Source organism: Littorina saxatilis, linkage group LG12, assembly GCF_037325665.1.
Source record: "Littorina saxatilis isolate snail1 linkage group LG12, US_GU_Lsax_2.0, whole genome shotgun sequence".
NCBI lineage: Eukaryota > Metazoa > Mollusca > Gastropoda > Littorinimorpha > Littorinidae > Littorina > Littorina saxatilis.
Genome location: NC_090256.1, coordinates 2,492,251 through 2,502,250, shown reverse-complemented (window position 1 = coordinate 2,502,250; position 10,000 = coordinate 2,492,251). Strand labels below are relative to the sequence as shown.

Sequence of the window (10,000 nt, the reverse complement as noted above, 5' to 3'; positions counted from 1 at the left end):
CATTGTAGTGGTTACAATAAACACCAAAATGAACACCGGTCACGACTAGAAAACAACGATATCCTCTCACTCATGTCCTCTTCTTCCATCGAGAAGTATTGAGTGTTTGAAACTTGACGGCAAAGCGGCAGTAGCTGTAGCAGTAGCAGAAGTAGAAGCAGGCATCTGACCAGTTAGGCCCAGGAATGTTGCAGGGGTACTGTCGCCACAAAGAACGACCGTCGTAATGGAGGGAACCATGGTTGGCGATACCTCCTTGCCTCTCAGGTTAACGCGGTGTAAGACTTCTGGTTGGACCTGCAAAATAAAAAAAAACCATTTAATTGCTTAATTAGTTTGTATAAATGATGCGTGTGTTGGTGAATATGGCTGGATTGAAATGTTTCTTAACCGCAATGTCATCACAAATTCCCAAACTTAGGCAATTAAATATTCTGTATTCTGTATTCTGTATTCTGTATTCTGTATTTCTGTCCTCATTTGAGCACCTTCATACTTGTATCGTTAATACAGTAGCAATACGGTGCCGGGTGCTGTTGACGGACCATCTTGCTCACACACTCACTCACTCCTTCACCCACTGACTTAGTTGCGCAACCACCCACCTATTAAATCCCTCACGGGTCAATTATAATTACAAACAGTCTAACTAAGGGCTTCGGTATGCATCTACACTCGCATTACCAACAAATGAAAAGCCTCGGATGTAAGATTTCTTTTCATTTGCGAGGAAAGAAGTAACAGTAATTTCTGTTGTTATCACCAGAAATAGACCTTAACTATTGTCAGGTTAAAATTGAGAAACTGAAACTCCGATATAATCAAGTCTTTCATTCAGTTTCTGTACAGCTATAGTCACGCTTGCTAAGTAAATTACGGGGACCTAACAAAGCCCTGGACAAGTTTACATCCTCGTGTCGATGATTCGTGTATTCTACACAATGCCAAGCATGACCAAAGATGCCGCCTACCTAGCTTAACAGCTTTGTTTTTAAATGTCAGAAAATGCAACGGAACAAAGTGTGTGAGAAGTAACTTGAGCTTAGAAATCTACTCCAAAGCGGTGAGCTATTTGAGGAAGATGTCGTCAACCAAAACCTGCCTGTACATTTCTGAGAAGAGGACATTTGGGCATAAGTTTTTATTTTATTTTAGGGCATAGATGGCACGGAAATTATGATTTATTTCTTTGGCAAGGTTTTCGACTTTGCTTCAAGGTTCTTGATTAGAATCCTTTGAAAAAGGGCTTTTTGGACCTAAAAAGTAATATTTGAATGAATTATGTGTAAAAATTAAAAATGTTAAAATATTGTTTTTAAACGAAACTCGCTTGCAATACGCGGGCGAGGCAATCTTACAATCCCGCATATTGCAAGCGACTTTCGTCGACAATTGTGAGATAAGTTCATTATCTGCAGTATAAGTGTTTGTCTGTCTAGTTAAAAGACAACTGGGTCGATGTTCTGTACATGTAACGTTCCAATAACCTACCTCTCTTCTTTTTTTCTTTTATTAATTTTGTGTCAAATGTGAAGAGAGAGAGAGAGAGAGAGAGAGAGAGAGAGAGAGAGAGAGAGAGAGAGAGAGAGAGAAAAAGAGAGAGAGAGAGAGACTCAGACTCAGACTCAGACTCAGACTCAGAACTTTATTACAAAAGGATAAAGGTTTTAGGCCAAGCCTATTCTTCCAACCTGTCCTTTATACAACACATAAAGACAGACGCACATAAAAATTATAAATTCAATCATATAAAATACAGAAATACATTGTATGGAATGCAACACAATGTGCATTTAAGGAATTACATAAGGAGAACTCAAAAATTACAAAATTACATTGACATAGTTATACCTTTCATTTGGGAATAAAGTTGCTCCGATCAGCTACACATCCGTTAACACTAGTACAAAATGTTTAACAAAATAACAATCGAACAAGACATTTCATTCACGAATGATGTTTGTTTGTTTGTTTGTTTGTTTGCTTAAGGGCCATATCAGGGCGGTGCTGCTTTGACATATAACGTGCGCCACACACAAGACAGAAGTCGCAGCACAGGCTTCATGTCTCACCCAGTCACATTATTCTGACACCGGACCAACCAGTCCTAGCACTAACCCCATAATGCCAGACGCCAGGCGGAGCAGCCACTAGATTGCCAATTTTAAAGTTTTAGGTATGACCCGGTCGGGGTTCGAACCCACGACCTCCCGATCACGGGGCGGACGCCTTACCACTAGGCCAATGATGTGTGAACGTGACTGTCTCTTGCATTTTTTATCTGTGGGGGGAAGGAGTTCCAGAGAAACGCTCCCGAGAAGGCTAAGCTCGATTTGTAGAGGTCTATGCGAGGTATAGGAGGGATGATTTTTTGGGACCCATATCTTTTTGTGGCATGTTTGAAATGTGATTGCAACTATTTAGGACAGTCGTCATTTAGAATTTTATACATGAACACAGCCTTGTTTAACGTCAACTGATCTTTCAATGGGAGGAAATTCAGGAGCTTTAGTTTCCCATCCGTGGACCTATTCAAATCATGCAGAATAAGTTTTGCAGCTCGGCGATGCAGGGAATTGAGTCTTTTTAAATGAACATCACTGCAGTTATCCCAAAGTGTTGAAGCAAAGTTTATATGAGGCATTATGTGGGCGTAATAGAACATTTTGAGTGCTGCAGAATCTGCGTAATGCCTTAATTTTGATAACAGGTACACATGTGTTGATACTAGTTTGCAAATATTACTCAAATGAATTTGCCATTTCAACTCTTGATCAATGGTAACACCCAATAATCTATGTTTCCTAACTTGCTGCATTTGAGTTAAACCAACTGACAGTTGTAATTGTTTTTGTCTCGTGGTTATCACCATACTCTTTGTTTTAATCGGATGAATGATCATTGCATCAGAAACGCACCACTCAGTGATTTCATCCACACTTGTTTGAAGAGAAGAGTTGACGGATTCCAAAGATTTTTGACTGGTGTGAACAGAAGAGTCATCCGCGAAGAACTCACATCTAACTTTTTCATCGGACACATGAAGGGGTAAATCATTTATATAAATACAGAACAAGATAGGTCCGAATACAGACCCTTGAGGGACACCACTCCTGACAAACTCGTTGGACGAAGTTTTACAGTTAATGGATACATACTGTTTCCGTTTTGAAAGATACGATTCAAAAAAGGCACAGGCGGAGTCGTCTTTTAAATAGCACTTTAATATAAGTGAGTGATCTACTAGAGAGAGAGAGAGAGAAAGAGAGAGAGAGAGAAAAAGAGAGAGAGAGAAAGAGAGAGAGAGAGAGAGAGAGAGAGAGAGAGAGAGAGAGAGAGAGAGAGAGAGAGAGAGAGAGAGAGAGAGAGAGAGAGAGAGAGAGAGAGAACTCAGAACTTTATTACACAAGGATAAAGGTTTTAGGCTTAGCCTGATCTTCCAACCTGTCCTTCTAACATACAAATCTAAAACAAAAACAATCAAAAAATTAAGTAGATGTGCAACGCCAAGGCACTGCATACCCCAGCGAAAGACAAACCTCTCTCTTACTCTCTCTCTTTCTCTCTCTCAAACACACACACACACGAACACACACACACACGCACACACACACACACACACACACCCCCCAAGTCACACACGTACACACATACACACTCACTCACACGCACTCACTCACTCTATCACACACACTTCATACACACAAAACACACCCCCATACGCACATATAGACAGATGGACATAAACACCTTTACAAACAAACACACATACACACACACATACACTTACGCACACACACACATACACACACCCACCCACTCTCTCTCTCTCTCTTTCTCTCTCTCTTTCTCTCTTATACAAACAGACACACACACACACACACACACACACTGTACATACGCACAAACAAATACGCACATAGACAGTCGGACACACACACCTTTACAAACAAACACATATACACACTCATACACACAAACTCATGCACACACACATTCACACACACACACACTCTCTCTCTCTCTCAAACACACACACACACACACACACACACACACACACACCCACGCACACACACACACACACACCCCAAGTCACACACACACACATACACACACTCACTAACACGCACTCACTCACTCTCACAAAAAAATTCATACACACAAAACACACACCCATACGCACATATGGACAGACGGACATACACACCTTTACAAACAAACACATACACGCACACACATACTTATACCCACACACACATTTACACACACACGAGTACAGACTCATGCACGCGTGCGCACACACACACACACACACACACACACACACACAAATACACACACACACACCACACACATACGAGTACAGACTCATGCACACGTGCGCGCGCGCACACACACACACACACACACACACACACACACACACACACACACACACACAAACAGTAACACTAACACATGTGCACAAAATGAACACAAACACACACACTGCGCGAGAGAGAAAGACTTCAGGGAGGCATGACGTCATGATGCATTAATTGACGTCAAAGACTTTCGACCGTGACGTATTCTTCTTACGCGAGCTTTATCCATAGACTTGGAAACTACGGAATTTCTACCCGTCCAAAACGGCCTTGGGTGGCGTTTGCTGAAAAAATGGGGGCGACTATTGCACCCACCGTATTTTTGTTAGTATGGTCCCAATTTTTGGTGAACTTCCATCTCCACCTGTAGCACGTAGCCGGGCACAAAGAATCCTTCTTTATCATGTATTATTCGGTATGCACATTTCTCAAATCGATTACAGTCAAACACTGTACATGAGGAAGACGTGGAACTTGCGAAGAAAATGCGAAAAAGTGTTTGTGGGTTATCGTCCCTAGTCACATGCTGGCGGCGAAAACAAAATGGCGGATCGCGTAGGTACCGATCGTGTGCGAGGTGGTGGTAAATAATTGTGCTCGGCTTTTTGTTGCAAGAACGCCCGTTACAAACAGAGCTGCTTCGGGAAAACTTTCCACAAGTTCCCTACAGAAGAAAAAAGGTGGGTTGTGCAGTGATTATTTCATCAGGTTTACCTTCTTCAGAATGAGAATGCAATGGCTCGAGTCAACTCACTCAGTAGACTACAGCGTCAGCGAGTACTTACGACTGTGAGTGTGAGTCAGCAGTCAGTACAAAACAACAGTTTACACTTGATGACAAACCCGTGGGCATATTTGCCGAAACCTTTATCAAACCTTGCTTACGGGAAAACTACAGTACAAAGGTACATCACTCATCCGTTTTGCGTTCAGGCAGAGCGTTAGATTTAGACTGAAGATCTGATTTAGCTTTCTTTGTCTTTCCTTTTTGCTTAGTTTAACAATAACATTGTTGTTTTTATTGTCAAACTAGGTGCAGAATATGGATGCAATTCACAAGGCGAGAGGACTTTGAAAAGCTGCAGCCAGCTGCTGTTCAAGGTCTCAAGCTTTGTACTGATCACTTTGAGGCCAACCAGTAAAACAATCCTGCAGAGAGGATCACTTGTGTGGAATGCTGTCCCGACATTGTTTGCAGTGCCCAATCCACCACCGAAGGTTATTTATTTATTGGTTTTAGGTTTTTGCAAACCAAAGAAGCACACTATTAAATGCAGGTTGAGTAATGACAAGTTTGAGGCTGATGTAAGAATTGAAAACAACAGCATTGTTCCCATCAAATAATGCCTGTTTGCATTTAGCGCAAAAAAATGATAAGGCCAACAAAAAAAAGTTACTTATTTTGGATCGACGTCCTGATTATGATGATATGATGAACTTATTTTGCAAAAAAACAGCCCCAAATGGCAAAAAAGGTATAGGGTCGGCGTCAACAACAAAAAAGTTGAATGTTTCTGGTCACCTGACCCTACCTATGTTTTCCCGACGACCCTAGACATTTTTTTTTTTTGCATTTTCAAAAATAAAAGGGGTATTCGAAAATCAATTGTTTTCCTGTTTTTCAACAAAATAGTTTAAAAGATGGTTTTAAAAAAAAAGGTTAGAAAAAAAATCTCCACCTTTAGTCATGTTAGGTCACAAAAAAGTCTGTTTAAGGTAACATAGGCCCCCCAAAAATAGCGTCGGTAGGTCGGCTTTTTAGTTTTGTATTTTAGCCATCTGAATATTTTAATTTTATTTTTTAATGCCCCCAAAAAGTCTAGGGCCGGTGGGAAAAAAATAGGGTCGGTCCGGATACCGTAAACAGATTATTTTTTGTTTTGCCTTACCAGAAACATACACTTTTTGTGTGTGGCCTAAGACCAATGCCATGAAATTGGGAGAAATGTTTCATTGTGACTGGGTGTTGGTTGTGAGTTTGTCAGTTAAAGAGCTGTGCAATTTGCAGGTTGCTAGTGGGAGGAAGCCACCATCGCAAAGGGTAGCTACAAATGAAGCCAGCACCGACCTGTCGCCTGATACACAAATTGTTCAACCAGGTAAGAGATTTTTAACCATGAAGAACACCCTGACATCAAAAAATGTTTAAACCCATCCATTACATAGTTGATAATCGCTGTATAGGGTGACGGGCGCTGGGGCGGGGTGGTAAGACGTCGGTCTATTAACTCGGAAGGTCGAGGGTTCGAATCCCGGTCGCGGCCGCCTGGTGGGTTAAGTGTGGAGATGTTTCCGATCTCCCAGGTCAACTTATGTGCAGACCTGCTAGTGACTTATCCCCCTTCATGTGTACACGCAAGCACAAGACCAAATACGCACGAAAAAGATCCTGTAATCCATGTCAGAGTTCGGTGGGTTTTAGAAACACAAAAATACCCCGCATGCTTCCTCCGAAAGCGGCGTATGGCTGCCTAAATGGCGGGGTAAAAACGGTCATACACATAAAATTCCACTTGTGCAAATAAATGAGTGCACGTGGGAGTTTCAGCCCACGAACGCAGAAGAAGAAGAAGCTGTATAGGGCGGATGCATGGATGGATGAAATTGTACCTGTAGTTCCCACACGTAAAGATGGGAAACATATCCTGTTAGAGGCATGGTTTGACAAGAAACAATTAAGTGGCTCTATTCCCATTTCCCCCCCCCCCCCCCCCTTTCCCCGTCGCGATATAAGCTTCGTGGTTGAAAACGACGTTAAACACCAAATAAAGAAAGAAAGAAAGAGGCATGGTGTGTGAGGAGTTTACCTGGTACTGTTGTCCTAATCAATCAATCAATCAATCAATATAAAGCTTATATAGCGCGTATTCCGTGGGTACAGTTCTAATGGCCTCACCCATTCAGTACCAAACAAGGTCAATTCCATCATTGTTCCACATCGAATCCATAGTTGCTAATACACTTCATTTCTGGCCTGCCTTCCTACGCTATTGTTTATTTTCATTTTGTGATTGAATTACACATGTTTTAATTTCTTCCAGGTTGTAACTTGTTATGGTTATGTTATTTTATGTGTGTTTTGTGTGTGTGTTTTCTTTTTTAGATGACATTCAGGCGATCCTGGAGGACATAGGATGTAAAGCATCAAAGTCGTCATCCTCCCCATCCCCTCGTGAAGCGGAACTTCGGCAGAAGGTCAACAAACTGAGGAGCAAGGTTTTCCGATTAGAAAAGAAAACGATGGAACCCCGTGTAAAACGAGCGAGTAAATTAGCCAAGCCTCCCAAGAAAGACTTTGTAATAGAACAGTTGTCTCATATATTATCAGGCGAGGCGAGCTATTTTGCCATTTATGCCTGTTACATATTTACCGGTTATCTGCTGCTGTGTCCATTCCTGGCAGAGACGGAACGCATGTTACCAAGGAGCCGAAGGAGAGTCGATGAGATGAGAGAATGTGATTAACAATTGCCAACTCTCTCCGTACAAAGAGGGTCCAAAATTGTATCAAAATATAGATCGTAGGGAATTCAAAATAAAAAAAAAGAGACAAAACATGTACCTCGGCTCATAGAGCCTTCTTTAATTTTTGACTCAAAAGTCCATGCTCCGAGAGTCCTTTTTTTAATTTTGAATTGCCTACCATCTATATTTTTATACATTTTCAAAAAGATTCAACAGTCACCTTCCGTTATTCTTGAACTTGGCTATCCCAGCCTTACCTCAACATTCGATATTCCTGTGATACTTTTGACGTAAAATCAATTTTTACTGTAAAACACTTCGGCAAGAGGATTGGTCCAAGCAAACAAATAATAAACTTGTAAGATTTTTCCTGATATTTCCGATCAATTGCCTATGGTTTTATTTAGCTAAAAGATTCAAACGTCACACCTATGACCCATGGCTATTTTTAAGGGGAGAGTAGCATCCCTGGTGTGTTGTTTTTGATGTACCTTTTGGTCTGTTTACAGTAACATAGGCACACAAAAAGAGGGTCGGTAGGTCGGCTTTTCTTAATTTTTTTTTTATAACCATCTTTTTAAATTATTTTGCAAAAAAAACAGGAACAAAATTGATTTTTTTTCTTTTTCTTTTTCTCCAAATGCCAAAAAAAAGGTCTAGGGTTGGCGGGGAAAAAATAATAGGGTTGGTCGGGATACCGTAAACAGACTATTTTGCTTTGTTTTGCCTAAGCAATGACTAACAAACTTTCTTTAGGGTCTGACATTGTATATACTATACAACTTTTTGGGGTATTAACTAAATACATGTATACAGTTTTTGATTCCTTTTATACTTTTTCACAAATTACCCCCCCCCCCCTTTTTTTTTTGTAGTCTGCCCTGGGGGCGGGAGGTCTCCTAATTTCGGTTTCTAGGGTCATCTTATGCTTCCCCATGAGCTGAGAACTTAATTTAAAATGGGCCACGATTTTTTTATTTGTATTTTGTAATTGTGCCTTTGTCCAGTCACATGATTTCACTTTGTACTTAAAAACTTGGCACTGTCATCATTTTATTGCTATTTATTGTTCAGTTGTTCAGTATTTATTGCTATTGGGCATCAGTTGTTCAGTTGCCCTCTTTCGAATGAGCCATGCATGCATTATGGATGTGTTTAGCGAATGGGGATACCTCAAGCAATGTAAAAAAAAGAAACAATGTGAAGCAAACATATAGCACCAAATAAAATAACCGAATCAGAATGGAAACTTCTTCAGTGTATGTGTGTGTGTGTGTGTGTGTGTGTGTGTGTGTGTGTGTGTGTGTTTGCTGTTTTAAATACCGAAAATGTGAAAATAAAGCAAGTCACAACATGAGAAAGATCGACTGTACTAGTCATAACAAAGCAGGAGACAGTCTGGTCAGCATGCAGCAAAGGGGAATAACTCATATTTAGCCATTCTCATTTCTAAGCATGCCCAATGAGGAAGTTATCCTTCTTCCCATTGTAGTTTCTTTGTTACAGTATAGCGTTCACGGGATACCTCCAGCTTCGCTGGGACAAGTCGCGTAAGGCGAAATTACTACATTTAGTCAAGGTGTGGAACTCACAGAATGAAACTGAACGTAGTCCGCCGCTAGTGCAAAAGGCAGTGAAAGTGACGAGCCTGTTTGGCGCGGTAGTGATTGCGCTGTGCTTCATAGCATGCTTTACTGTACCTCTCTTCGTTTTAACTTTCTGAGCGTGTTTTTAATCCAAACATATCATATCTATATGTTTTTGGAATCAGGAACCGACAAGAAATAAGATGAAATAGTTTTTAAAACGATTTCGGAAATTTAATTTTGATCATAATTTTTATATTTTTAATTTTCAGAGCTTGTTTTTAATCCAAATATAACATATGTATATGTTTTTGGAATCAGAAAATGACGCAGAATAAGATGAAATTGTTTTGGGATCGTTTAATAAAAAAATAATTTTAATTACAAGTTTCCGATTTTTAATGACCAAACTCACTCATTAGTTTTTAAGCAACCAATCTGAAATGCAATACCAAACCCCGGCCTTCGTCGAAGATTGCTTTGCCAAAATTTCAATCAATTTAATTGAAAAATGAGGGTGTGACAGTGCCGCCTCAAATTTTACAAAAAGCCGGATATGACGTCATCAAAGGTATTTATCGA

The 10,000-nt window shown here is 40.5% G+C and overlaps 1 long non-coding RNA gene across 1 annotated transcript; it reads left to right on the top strand.

Annotated features, from left to right (window-relative positions):
• Positions 1 to 4,817: 4,817 nt before the first annotated feature.
• Positions 4,818 to 9,075, top strand: LOC138981046 (uncharacterized). Its single transcript, XR_011460543.1, has 3 exons — positions 4,818 to 5,585; positions 6,376 to 6,466; positions 7,471 to 9,075. It is a non-coding gene; the product is annotated as an uncharacterized lncRNA (long non-coding RNA).
• The last annotated feature ends 925 nt before the right edge of the window (positions 9,076 to 10,000 follow it).